The sequence below is a fragment of the Schistocerca cancellata genome, chromosome 7 (genome assembly GCF_023864275.1).
Source record: "Schistocerca cancellata isolate TAMUIC-IGC-003103 chromosome 7, iqSchCanc2.1, whole genome shotgun sequence".
NCBI classification, from domain to species: Eukaryota; Metazoa; Arthropoda; class Insecta; order Orthoptera; family Acrididae; genus Schistocerca; species Schistocerca cancellata.
In genome coordinates, this window is record NC_064632.1 from 488,251,679 (window position 1) to 488,263,572 (window position 11,894).

Genomic DNA, 11,894 nt, shown 5'->3' on the forward strand with positions numbered 1-11,894 from the left:
GCAGGAGTAAAATACAGCGAGCGAAAGAGTATTTACAATTTGTAGAGAAACCACGCGGCAGTTATAAGAGTCGAGGGGCATGAAAGGGAAGCAGTGGTTTGGAAGGAACTGAGACGGGATTGTAGCCTATCCTCGATGTTTTTCAATCTCCATGCTGAGAAAGCAGTAAAGGAAACAAAAGAAAAAATACGAGTAGGAATTAATATCCATGGAGCAGCAATAAAATCTTTGAGGTTGGCCGATGACATTGTAATTCTGTCAGAGACAGCAAAGGAGCTGTAAGAGTGGTTGAACGGAATGGACAGTGTCTTGAAAGGATGATATAAGATGATCATTAACAAAATAAAAACGAGGAGAATGGAATGTAGTCGACTTATAACAGGTGTTGCTGAGGGAATTACATTAAGAAATAACACACTTAAAGTAGTAGACGAGTTTTGCTATTTGGGAAGGAAAATAACTGATGGTCGAAGTAGAGAGGATATAAAGTGTGGACTGACAATGACAATTAGATGGGTACATCACGAAACTAATGTGGAGGTACTGAATAGAACTGGGGAGAAGAGGAATTTGTGGCACATCTTGACTAGAAGAAGGGATAGGTTGGCAGGACATGTTCTGAGGCATTGAGGGATCACCAATTTAGTAATGGAGGGCAGTGTGGAGGGTAAAAATCGTAGAGGGAGACCAAGAGATGAATACACTAAGCAGATTCAGAAGGATGTACGTTGCAGTAGTTACTTGGAAATGAAGAAGCTTGGACAGGATAGAATAGCATGGGGAGCTGCACCAAAAAGTCTCTGAAGACCAGAACAACAACAGGGTATCGAGTATTAGAATCAGAATTTAAAAGATTTTTGGTATCCTTTAGATAGAATACGGTAGATGTGATAGACAAGTTCCCATCAGATTTCTAAAATCATTGTGGGCAGTGCCAACAAAACGATTATTCACGTTGGTGTGTAGAATGTATGAGACTGGCGATGTATCGTTAGACTTTCGGAGAAACATCAACCAAGCAATACAAAAGATAACCAGAGCCGACAACTGTGAGCATTCTCGCTCAATCAGTTTAACAGCTCATACACACAAGTTGCCGGCAAGAATAATTTACAGAAGATGGGAAAAGAAAATGGAGGCCCTGTTAGATAATGAGCAGTCTCGCTTTAGGAAAGCTAGAAGCAAAACTTGTTCATTGGATCTGTCGACCTGGAAAAACCGTTCGACAATGCAAATGGTGCAAGGTGTGCGAAATACAGAGAAGAGTAGGGGTAATCTACAGGTAAGACTGTCCTTTGTGTGCAGTAAGACTAGAAGACCAAGAACAATGTGTTCACATTAACAAAGGGTGAGAGACATGGATGTAGTCTTTCGCCCCTCGTGTTCAGTCTATACACCGAAGGAGCGATTATGGAAATAGAGTGGGATTAAAATTGAAGATGAAAGGATATCAATGATAAAAGCCGCTGATGACATTGCTACCCTCAGTGAAAGTCAAGAAGACGGCCGATGTGGCCGAACGGTTCTAGGCGCTTCAGTCTGGAACCGCGCGACCACTACGGTCGCATGTTCGAATCCTGCCTCGAGCATGGATGTGTGTGGTGTCCTTAGGTTAGTTAGGTTTAAGGAGTTCTAAGTTCTAGGAGACTGATGACCTCAAAAGTTTAGTCCCATAGCAGTCAGAGCCATTTTTTGAATGTCAAGAAGCATTACCGTAAGTGTTGAATGGTGTTGACTGTCAAATTGGTATCGAATATGGATTGAGGATAAATCGAACGCAGACGAAAATAAAGAGAAGTAGCAGAAATGAGAACAACGAGGAACATCGCCTCGGACTTGGGGATTACGAAGTAGACGAAGTCAAGGAATTGTGCTATCTAGGCAGCAAAATAACCCATGGTGGACAGAGCAAAGAGGACATAAAAAGTAGATAAGCACTTGTAAGAATAGCATTCCTGGCGAAGAGTTCTGCTAGTATCATAGGCAGCATATCTGAGAACGTATGTGTGGTGCACAGCATTCTGTGGTAGTGAAATATGGACTGTGAGAAAATCGTAAAAGAAGAGAAACGAAGCATTTGAGATGTGATGCCACAGAAGAGTGTTGAAAATTAGGTGGACTGATAAGTTAAGAAATAAGGGAATTCTTCACAGAATCGGTGAGGAGAGGAATATATGTGTTGTGGATTGGCAAGAGTGCCAACCCGGTATGAGAGGAAGCCGAAAGGCACGCGTTTTAGCTCACGCAGGCTGGCGTGAGGTCTGGAACAGGTCAAGGAAATTAGACTAGCAAAAAAGGACGTAGCTGTGGAATACTTAACTTTAATCCATAAATGATGAACATCGCTCTTGACGGTACATGTTTTACAGCATCAATAGTAACTGGTAATGGCGCCTTGCTAGGTCGTAGCAAATGACGTAGCTGAAGGCTATGCTAACTATCGTCTCGGCAAATGAGAGCGTATTTTGTCAGTGAACCATCGCTGGCAAAGCCGGCTGTACAACTGGGGCGAGTGCTAGGAAGTCTCTCTAGACCTGCCGTGTGGCGGCGCTCGGTCTGCAATCACTGCTAGTGGCGACACGCGGGTCCGACGTATACTAACGGACCGCGGCCGATTTAAAGGCTACCACCTAGCAAGTGTGGTGTCTGGCGGTGACACCACAATATGGAAAGCAGTAGCAAGAAGAAGGGAGAAGAAGACATCTATTAAGACATCACGGTATTAACTTCCTTGGTACTAGAGGGAGATGTGAAAGGTAAAAACTGTGGAGGAAGGATAGGTCCAACAAATAATTCAGGACGTGGGTTGCAAGTGCTGTTCTGAGTTGAAGTGTTTGGCACAGGAGAGGACTTTGGGACGGGCTGCACGGAACAAGTCAGAAGACTGATAACCTCTCGCATCGCCTGCACAAACTCTGTTCTTCACTTTGATTTAGTATTTCAGATCTCGAAGTAGGTTATGTTAGTGGTTACTATTCACTGTATGACCGTGGGTGTATAATGAATAAGCAGGTCATCTTACATATTCTATATGAATGTTATCTTTAAATTTTCTTTCGAACTTTGGCATTCTGAAAGTTTCTGCTGTATGAATAATAATAACAACAGTTAACACTCAAGATCCATTCAAATTATCATACAAATTATAGCAATTAAAAAGCCAACAATTGTGAGTTGTTTCCAAAAGCCTCATAGCTGTATGAAGGTTGAATGGTTGTTGAGTTTTGAGTGTTGTTATTGTTATTCATAATATCTCTGAGCAGTGGTAGCCCTCCCCAGAAAGTTGTTTTTCTGATCTAGATGAATATGTATGTGTCTACACCATGCACTGGCACTTACTCCATGATTGTTAGCGATGATCACGCGTTTCAACAATGATTACTATGCTACTGAGAAAGTGTTCTCCTTCCTGTTGAAAACGCCTTAAACATGATTTCGACATTTCTAAACGTTCCTGTTTGTGCTTGTCTGACAGTTGCGTATTACGGAAGGAGTAGAATGTTTGCGACAGTCTAGAGTTTCAGGGAAGATTGCGTGTGAGTAATGTGCCACTCACGCACGGTACCACATATTCCGGGATGACGATCACAGTAAATCATTCCCTCAGCTCTCCGCATGTTCCTGTCTGTTTTAGAAGTGGATGGGCTACCTAATCGCTCACCTTATATACTAGTACAAATCCACTTTTAAACCAGTTTAACCCCTTGTAAATTATTCGTTCCTCTACACTCTGCGAATAATGTCCGCAGTTTTAGAACCTTGAGGATACACAAAACGAATCATCGCCCTCATTTTTTCCTGGTGCGTAATAACAACAGGGCACTCATAATAAAGTGCTCTGATATCACTGGGAATAGAGATACTCTCTGAGCCAACAGAGCTAACGCGCAAGAGCAAAAGTAAAGTTTTATTTAGCATGTTGTTGAGTCAGTGCAGTCAACCAATGAAACAAGAAAAATAGCCTGCAGCTTAAGAAGCAGAAAAAAACGCCATTACTTACTGACTTGTGCTTATATTATAAAAAACAAAACAAGCGCATGTTTCACTGTGGTTGGCATATCAATAAAACTATTCTCGCTGGGTGTCGAATCAATGGCCTCTTGCTCAGAACTCAGAGCTGAGGGTTGATCGAAAGTTACCATACTCTTCCTACTTATATCACTGTGTTTTACTTCAAACGGAAATGTCAGCAAGACTCTACAGTCAGCTAAATAACCATAAGAAACCAATAGTTGAACATCAGTGAAGGTTAGTGTTTCGTGTGATCTTGAGTTTCCTGAATTTCACTTATTTATTTGTATTTATTGCATCTCTGGAGCGGAAGGCTGTTAATGTCGTGCTCTCTTCTTAAATCCAACACGTGTCACAACAGTGATAGTTATTACTGCCGTAAAACTTCTGTTCACTCCCCGTGGAACAGAGAAAAGTAAACAAGTATTTATAATTGGAACTCGTCCTATATATTATTTTTTACATCTTGTCTCCTCGCCAGTCAGGAAAACGACCTACATCAAGACGTTGCAACCGAGCGTGGCCCGTGCGTTGCTCTAAATTTAAAGTTCGTTCAGACGCACCACATCACAAAGTTCGAGAAGAGAGAGAGCGCGCTAATAGTGTTCTAAAAAGCCGGACAGTGTGTTTTTTCATACAATGAATTGCACTTTGGTCGTTTTATCATCTCTCATATCCGTACGGCGGAAAACCTCACCATGTTTTAGTACCAAATGTGCGCTATTAACCTGCTCGAAATTGTTAGTTATCTCAGAAGACGATGTTCTGAATCGAAACTTTATTACCTAGATTTAAAATGAAATTTACAGTCATGAATATTGAGTTTGCGGTTTCTTCAGAAGAAATGTTGCAGCTCTGTTAGTAGATTTATTGAAACATCAATCATCTCGAACGATTCTCTACCCACAAGTTAACTCATCGTTGAGGCCATCGAATAATCAACCAAAAATATGAAAACAGAGGCTAGTTTTAACAAGTGGTTCAGAAATTTGTATTTGTTTAGGTACATAATCCTCAGTTCGATCTTCATTTTTTTGCTTTTTTCGGCATATGCTATTACTAAGCTACTTTCAGTGTCGTAAACTCAAAATATGTATCAAATACTGATGTAATATCCAAAAAGCAAGAAATAATCACGAAGACAATACGAAAAGCAAAAGTATCATGAGTAAATGAAAAATGTGAATACAAAGAAAAAATCAGGCTGAATCGTTTTTAATCTTCCTAAGAAGGTAACGGAAGTAACGGACACTACTTGTTAAAGTGCCACCGCTAAACTATTTGAAAAGACTACTGGACAATTGTAGATAAAGAGGAGGAAGTGCTAATCATTATGGACTTCTTCTCTGAAGATCGAACAGTGCGGTAATGCTGCACAGGAACTAGAAGGCCCTGGAAATCTGATACAATCCAAGTTAACTCCTTCAATCACCTGATCTGGAAAGCAGTCGGATCAGACTAACTGAGACCATAGTTTCTCAAATTTACGTAGATATGGACAAAGTTATCATCCTCTAGCAGTTGTTCAACAATATTTACAACGCCTGAAATTTATCTGAAGGATGGCTGAAGTCCACCTTCGTGAACCTGCAGAGATTACGCATTAATCAGCCTAATGTTCCAGACTGTAAAAGTGTTCTGAGGGTACTTCACAGTCCGGTACGGAGGATAATAGAAGCAAACACGGCTTAGTTTTATGGGTGCTATGCAAATAAAGGACGTCTTTCTATTCAGGTTGTAGCGGAGCATTTACGCGTACCTTCTAGTGTTATACGAGGGGCGTTTGAATAGTCCATGCAAAAATAAAAACTTACGTGTTTGGGGTAAACCTTTTTTATTTTTCGACATAGTCTCCTTCTGGACTCATACACTTCGTCCAACGCTGTTCTAATTTGTTGATTCCTTCCGAACAATAGGAATTGTCCAAGTCTACAAAATAGCTGCAATCACCTCCTCGTTTGAATAAAAACTTTCTCCCGTCAGCCATTTCTTCAAATTGGGGAACAAATAGTAGTCCGAGGGAGCCAAGTCTGGAGAGTCGGAGGGATGTGAAACGATTTGGAATCCTATTTCCATTAATTTTGCGACCACAACCGCTGAGATGTGTGCTGGTGCATTGTCGTGATGGAAAAGGACTTTTTTGCGGTCCAATCGCCGATGTTTCTCTTTCAGCTCGGTTTTCAAACGGTCCAATAACGATGAATAATAAGCACCTGTAATAGTTTACCCTTTTCCAGATAGTCGATGAGGATTGTCCCTCGCGAATCACAAAAGACAGTCGCCATAACCTTTCCAGCTGAATGAATGGTCTTCACCTTTTTTTGGTGCAGGTTCTCCCTTGGTAACCCATTGTTTAGATTGTTGATTGGTCTCAGGAGTATAGTAATGTATCCATGTTTTATCGACGGTGACGAAACGACGCTTAAAGTCCTGCGGATTCTTCATGAACAGCTGCAAACCATCCTTGCAACACTTCACACGATTCCGTTTTCGGTCAAGCACGAGCAATCACGGAACCCATCTTGCGGATAGCTTTCTCATGTCCAAATGTTTATGCAAAATATTATGTACCTGTTCATTCGAGATGCCCACAGCACTAGTAATCTCACGCAACTCTTCTGTCATCCATCACCAAATCATGGATTTTATGAATGAGTTCTGAAGTCGTAACCTCCACAGGGCGTCCAGAACGTTCAGCATCATTTGTGCTCATATGGCCATTCCGAAAATTTTGAAATCACTTATGAACTGTTCTAATCGAAGGTGCAGAGTCACCGTAATATTTATCAAGCTTCTCTTTAGTCTCCTGAGGCGTTTTGCCTTTCATATAGAAATGTTTAACCACCACACGAAATTCTTTTTCATTCATTTTTTGTCAATCACTCGACTTCCTTGATTCGCACGAATGCCAAACACAAAGAAATAGACCAATATGGCTGAAACTTGGTGTGCGTTCTTTCCAAAGATGCTATTAACTAAACATGACCTCGATACACGCCGGTGGTGCCACCGCTCGGACTTTTCACGGACTTTTCAAACGCCCCTCATATAAAGGATCCTAAAGAATTCGAAACAGAAAGAATCAAGCCTCCCATAATGCGACGTGATTCATTCATGAAACGTGTTATTATGTAATCAATATATTTTCTTTAATTTCTACCGAGAGTATTAGATAGGTAACGGGAAGTTCTACGACGCAGGCATTCGCAGAATGTTACGTGACAAGGCTGCACGTCGCTATGGAACAGCGAGTCTATCGTATGCACATGAAGCCAGAAGGAATTTGTGTGTCCTCTGCTCGGGAAAATAGTAATCTTCTCAAATGTCCTAGAGGGTTTTTGGCGTTTGTTTCCTTAGTGTGGTAGATTCTAGGAAAGACGCAGCCGTATGGGGGTTTGATATTGTGGCTTGCTGAACAATATATGTTGATATCGATGAAGTCAAGCACTTATTCAAGGCTTAAGCCGGAAATATAAAAAGGGACGTCAACAGGTGTACGCCACTTAATTATTATTTCATCAGTTTATTAGTTTGATGTCAACGAACGTACACAACGTGGCAGAGACATACTATAAGAAGAAGGGCTTGGCGGGGCTGCTAACGCTTTGGTGTACACATCGTAGACACTAGAGATCCAGCATGCGAAGCGTACAGACGTATGAATTATCGCTCCATAACTAACTAGCCCCGGTGCTTGTAATGACTTCCCGTTAATTTCCGCCGGCTGCGGTGGCCGAGCGGTTCTAGGCGCTTCAGTCCGGAACCGCGTGACTGCTACGGTCACAAGTTCGAATCCTGCCTCGGGCATGGATGTGTGTGATGTCCTTAGGTTAGTTAGGTTTAAGTAGTTCTAAGTTCTAGGGGACCGATGACCTCACAAGGGAACCTCCCCATCGCACCCCCCTCACATTTAGTTACAAGTTGGCACAGTGGATAGGCCTTGAAATACTGAACACAGATCAATCGAGAAAACAGGAAGAAGTTGTGTGAAACTATGAAAAAATAAGCAAAATATACAAACTGAGTAGTCCATGCACAACATATACAACATTAAGGATAGTATGAACTCAGGAGCGCCGTAGTCCCGTGGTTAGCGTGAGCAGCTGCAGACCGAGAGGTACTTGGTTGAAGTCTTCCCTCGAGTAAAGAGTTTAATTTTTTTATTTTCAGACAATTATTAGCTGTCCGTCCGTCCGTCCGATGCGAGGTAACTGTTTACGTGATAGTGTGTCAGTTATCAAAGTTCAGGCACTCACACATAATCAACTTCGCTCTCCAAAATTCCAGGACATGTTCAGATTTGCTTAGACATATGCAGGATTTGACGGGCCACACACGGAAAAATTTGAAAACGTTAAAAACATGTTTTGACAGAGCACAGGGAAAACTGTGCGACTGTGAAACCGTTGCATTCATTTGTTGCAGTTTATGTGACAAACTCTTATCTTTTCATCACTTTTTTGGGAGTGATTATCACATCCACAAGAAAACCTAAATCGGGCAAGGCAGAAGAACCTTTTTACCCATTCGCCAAATGTACAAGTTAGGTGGGTCGATAACATATTCCTGTCATGTGACGCACATGCCGTCACCAGTGTCGTATAGAATATATCAGACGTGTTTTCCTGTGGAAGAATCGGTTGACCTATGACCTTGCGATCAAATGTTTTCGGTTTCCATTGGAGAGGCACGTCCTTTCGTCTACTAATCGCACGGTTTTGCGGCTGCCGTCGCAAAACACAGACAGTAAAGTTATTACAGTGAACAGAGACGTCAATGAACGAACAGACAAATCATAACTTTACGAAAAATAATGAAAGTAAACTTTTCACTCGAGGGAAGACTTGAATCAAGGACCTCTCGTTCTGCAGCTACTGACGCTAACCACGGGACCACGGCGCTCCTGAGCTCGCACTATCCTTGATGTTGCCTATCTTGCGCATGGACTACTCAGTTTGTAAATTTTGCTAATTTTTTTTCATAGTTCCACACAAGTTCATCCTGTTTTCTCGATTCATCTGTGTTCAGTTTTTCAAGGCCTATCCACTGTGCCAACTTATAACTAAATGTGAGGGGGATGCGATGGGGAGGTTCCCTTGTCAGATGTTAAGTCCCATAGCGCTCAGAGCCATTTGAACCATTTTTTTGTTAATTTCCGATAAAGCGCTGAGACTAAGCCGGGTGACCAGAACTAATTTTAGATCTGCATTTGGATATTAGTGTACAGATCGATCAGGCTGTGACTTTTTGTGAATGAGTGTAATGTTATCTGTGAAATTATTTAGACCTTCAGTATTTCGAGGTTTTTAGTTATGATCATGATGCAGGTACATCGAGATTGGTAACTGGTTCTGACGCTTGGCTTTGCAACTGGTATTTTTCGATGTTGTTTAGCTTTCGCACATATTGATGATTGTTGGTCACGTGATGAAGTTCAGTTTTCCGGTATGACGTTCAATAAGGATACGCAGGTGAGTAAATCTTATAATGCAATCCTCATTCAGTGTTGTAGAAATGATGTTGCTCGTTGAAATTATTGTTATAACATTATATTTTAATTGTATTAACTAATGGATTATCATTTTTGTGATAACTCCGTGTGAGAATTACTCTCACGATCTCGATCTAGTACAAAAATGATTAACGGCCCTCTCGTAAAAGGAAAGCCGATACTTGAGCAGCGCCATTCATGAGCTCGTGCAATGAGGTGCCGAACGTGTCTGTACGCAACAAGCAGTTGAATACATGTACTGCTGATGATAAGATGACTATCCGCCTCACCAGTGAAAACTATCGTCTTCATTAGCTCGGCAACATTCTTTTAGTGGCTAACCATCTCTTAATTACAGTCCTTAAAGGGCAATTATGTGTACTCCTTGTATTATCAGGGGCAGAGCATCGGCGCAATTCTTGGATGTAACAATTACGGTAAATGCTCCGCCGTCGGTGTTAAAGGCGCTCGTAGAATTTACTGTGCTTAGAAATTGTGTTGTCATGCGGCTCACACTGACGGTTAAATAGCCAGGTCCCTAAGAATTCAAGTTATTCCTAATAATTCAAGTTACTTAGCCCAGCCATCGAGAAAAAATCAACTCTTATCCCCTGCGAGTTTAGTTTCCAATAAGTAAAGACTTTCGATTCAAAAATAGTGGTAGTTAAACGACATCAAAAGGTAAACTGCATTTAATTATTCAATACCGTTTCATTAGCTTATCAATTTCATCTTGGCACGTCTACATAACCTCGTAGAGCCATAAATGTAGGAGAAAGGGTGGCTGCTCACTCTTTGGCGTGCAGACAGTAGAGACTTGTAACATTATGTGATTGCCCTACCATTTTAATCATTCACTAACCGAGCAGTCGCTCGGCGACAGCTACAATTAACAAATAACGTTGCGAGAATGTAAGAAACGAACGTCCTGTGACGTGATGTGTTTATTGTGGAAGCGCCGTAGGAGGTACAGTGAGCTATTGACTTTGAAAGCCGATGCGCGAAAGGCGGACAGAAGAAGAACACTTTTACTTCTTTTTTTAATTTTTTTATATTTTTTTTTTTTATTTTTGGATGTACGAGATATTCTCGATGAACAGTTACTCACTCTTCTGTCTCTTGTAATTTGTGTCGGATACGCATGTCTTGCCACCGTATTATTATTGTTTAAAAATAATAGTGTAATGTGAAAGTGCCATAGTGCATAGCAGTAGATTTGTGTGAGAAGCTATATTGTGCGACGTGTATCTGGAAATGTCAAAGGATTTATTTTCATTATGAGAAGTGCCAGTCAAAACGGCATCCATGTGAAATCCTTCAGAGCATTGTAAATTCGTGATCTATTGATTGCCATAAATTCAAAGTTAAATAGAACTTGTGTATGGACTATTTATTTAGTATAGTACCTATGTCTCACTGCTTCATAGCCATATGTATTTGATTTTCTTTTATGTTTCTGCAAAGCTTGATGGTTCACAGTTACGAATTGTTTCGTCGAAATCGGACGCAAGTTGCATACGGCGAAATATTTTCTCCGCACCTTATTCTACTGGTAGCACACAAGCACACTCCGTCTTCAGGCCACTAGTGGCCCATCGGGACCATCCGACCGCCGTATCATCCTCAGATGAGGATGCGGATAGGAGGGGCGTGTGGTCAGCACACCGCTCTCCCGGTCGTTATGATGGTTTTCTTTGACCGGAGCCGCTACTAATCGGTCAAGTAGCTCCTCAATTGGCATCACGAGGCTGAGTGCACCCCGAAAAATGGCAACAGCGCATGGCGGCTGGATGGTCACCCATCCAAGTGCCGGCCACGCCCGACAGCGCTTAACTTCGGTGATCTCACGGGAACCGGTGTATCCACTGTGGCAAGGCCGTTGCCCTATTCTACTGGTAAATGCATGATAAACTTTGCTCCCTTAGGAAATTCAGCTTAAGCTATCCAAAAACAATTATGTTTTCAATAGTTATTTGCCCTCCTCTGCAAAGCAACTTCCGACTGATCCGACGATTCAACAAGAAACAGTCCCTCACAGTCAGCGTAAAATTCCTCCTAACCAGTAAAGGTATTCAGAACCACTACAATAACTAGTTATGTCTAGTGGCCTAAAATACAATATATATCATTCTGTGCTTTTCTCTGCAAATATATTTCCACTGCCGATTATAGCTGTATGTTAATGCACAAAAGTAAACATATTGTTATAGACTGCTCTTCTTGTCCGCTTTAGCAGTGATGAAAAGACATTTGAAAACATCACACACCATATACTCTTTGATAAGCTTAAACTCATAGCACTCGACAGTAACTACATTAACATAATCGAAAAACTGCACTGGAGATATATGATCACATCAAAGAAGAAGACCACGTTTCAGATGACATTAGA

At 41.4% G+C, this 11,894-nt stretch overlaps 1 pseudogene; it reads right to left on the reverse strand.

Moving 5' to 3' along the window:
* Positions 1-11,269: 11,269 nt before the first annotated feature.
* On the reverse strand, positions 11,270-11,386 carry LOC126093453 (5S ribosomal RNA; annotated as a pseudogene).
* Between the last annotated feature and the right edge of the window lie 508 nt (positions 11,387-11,894).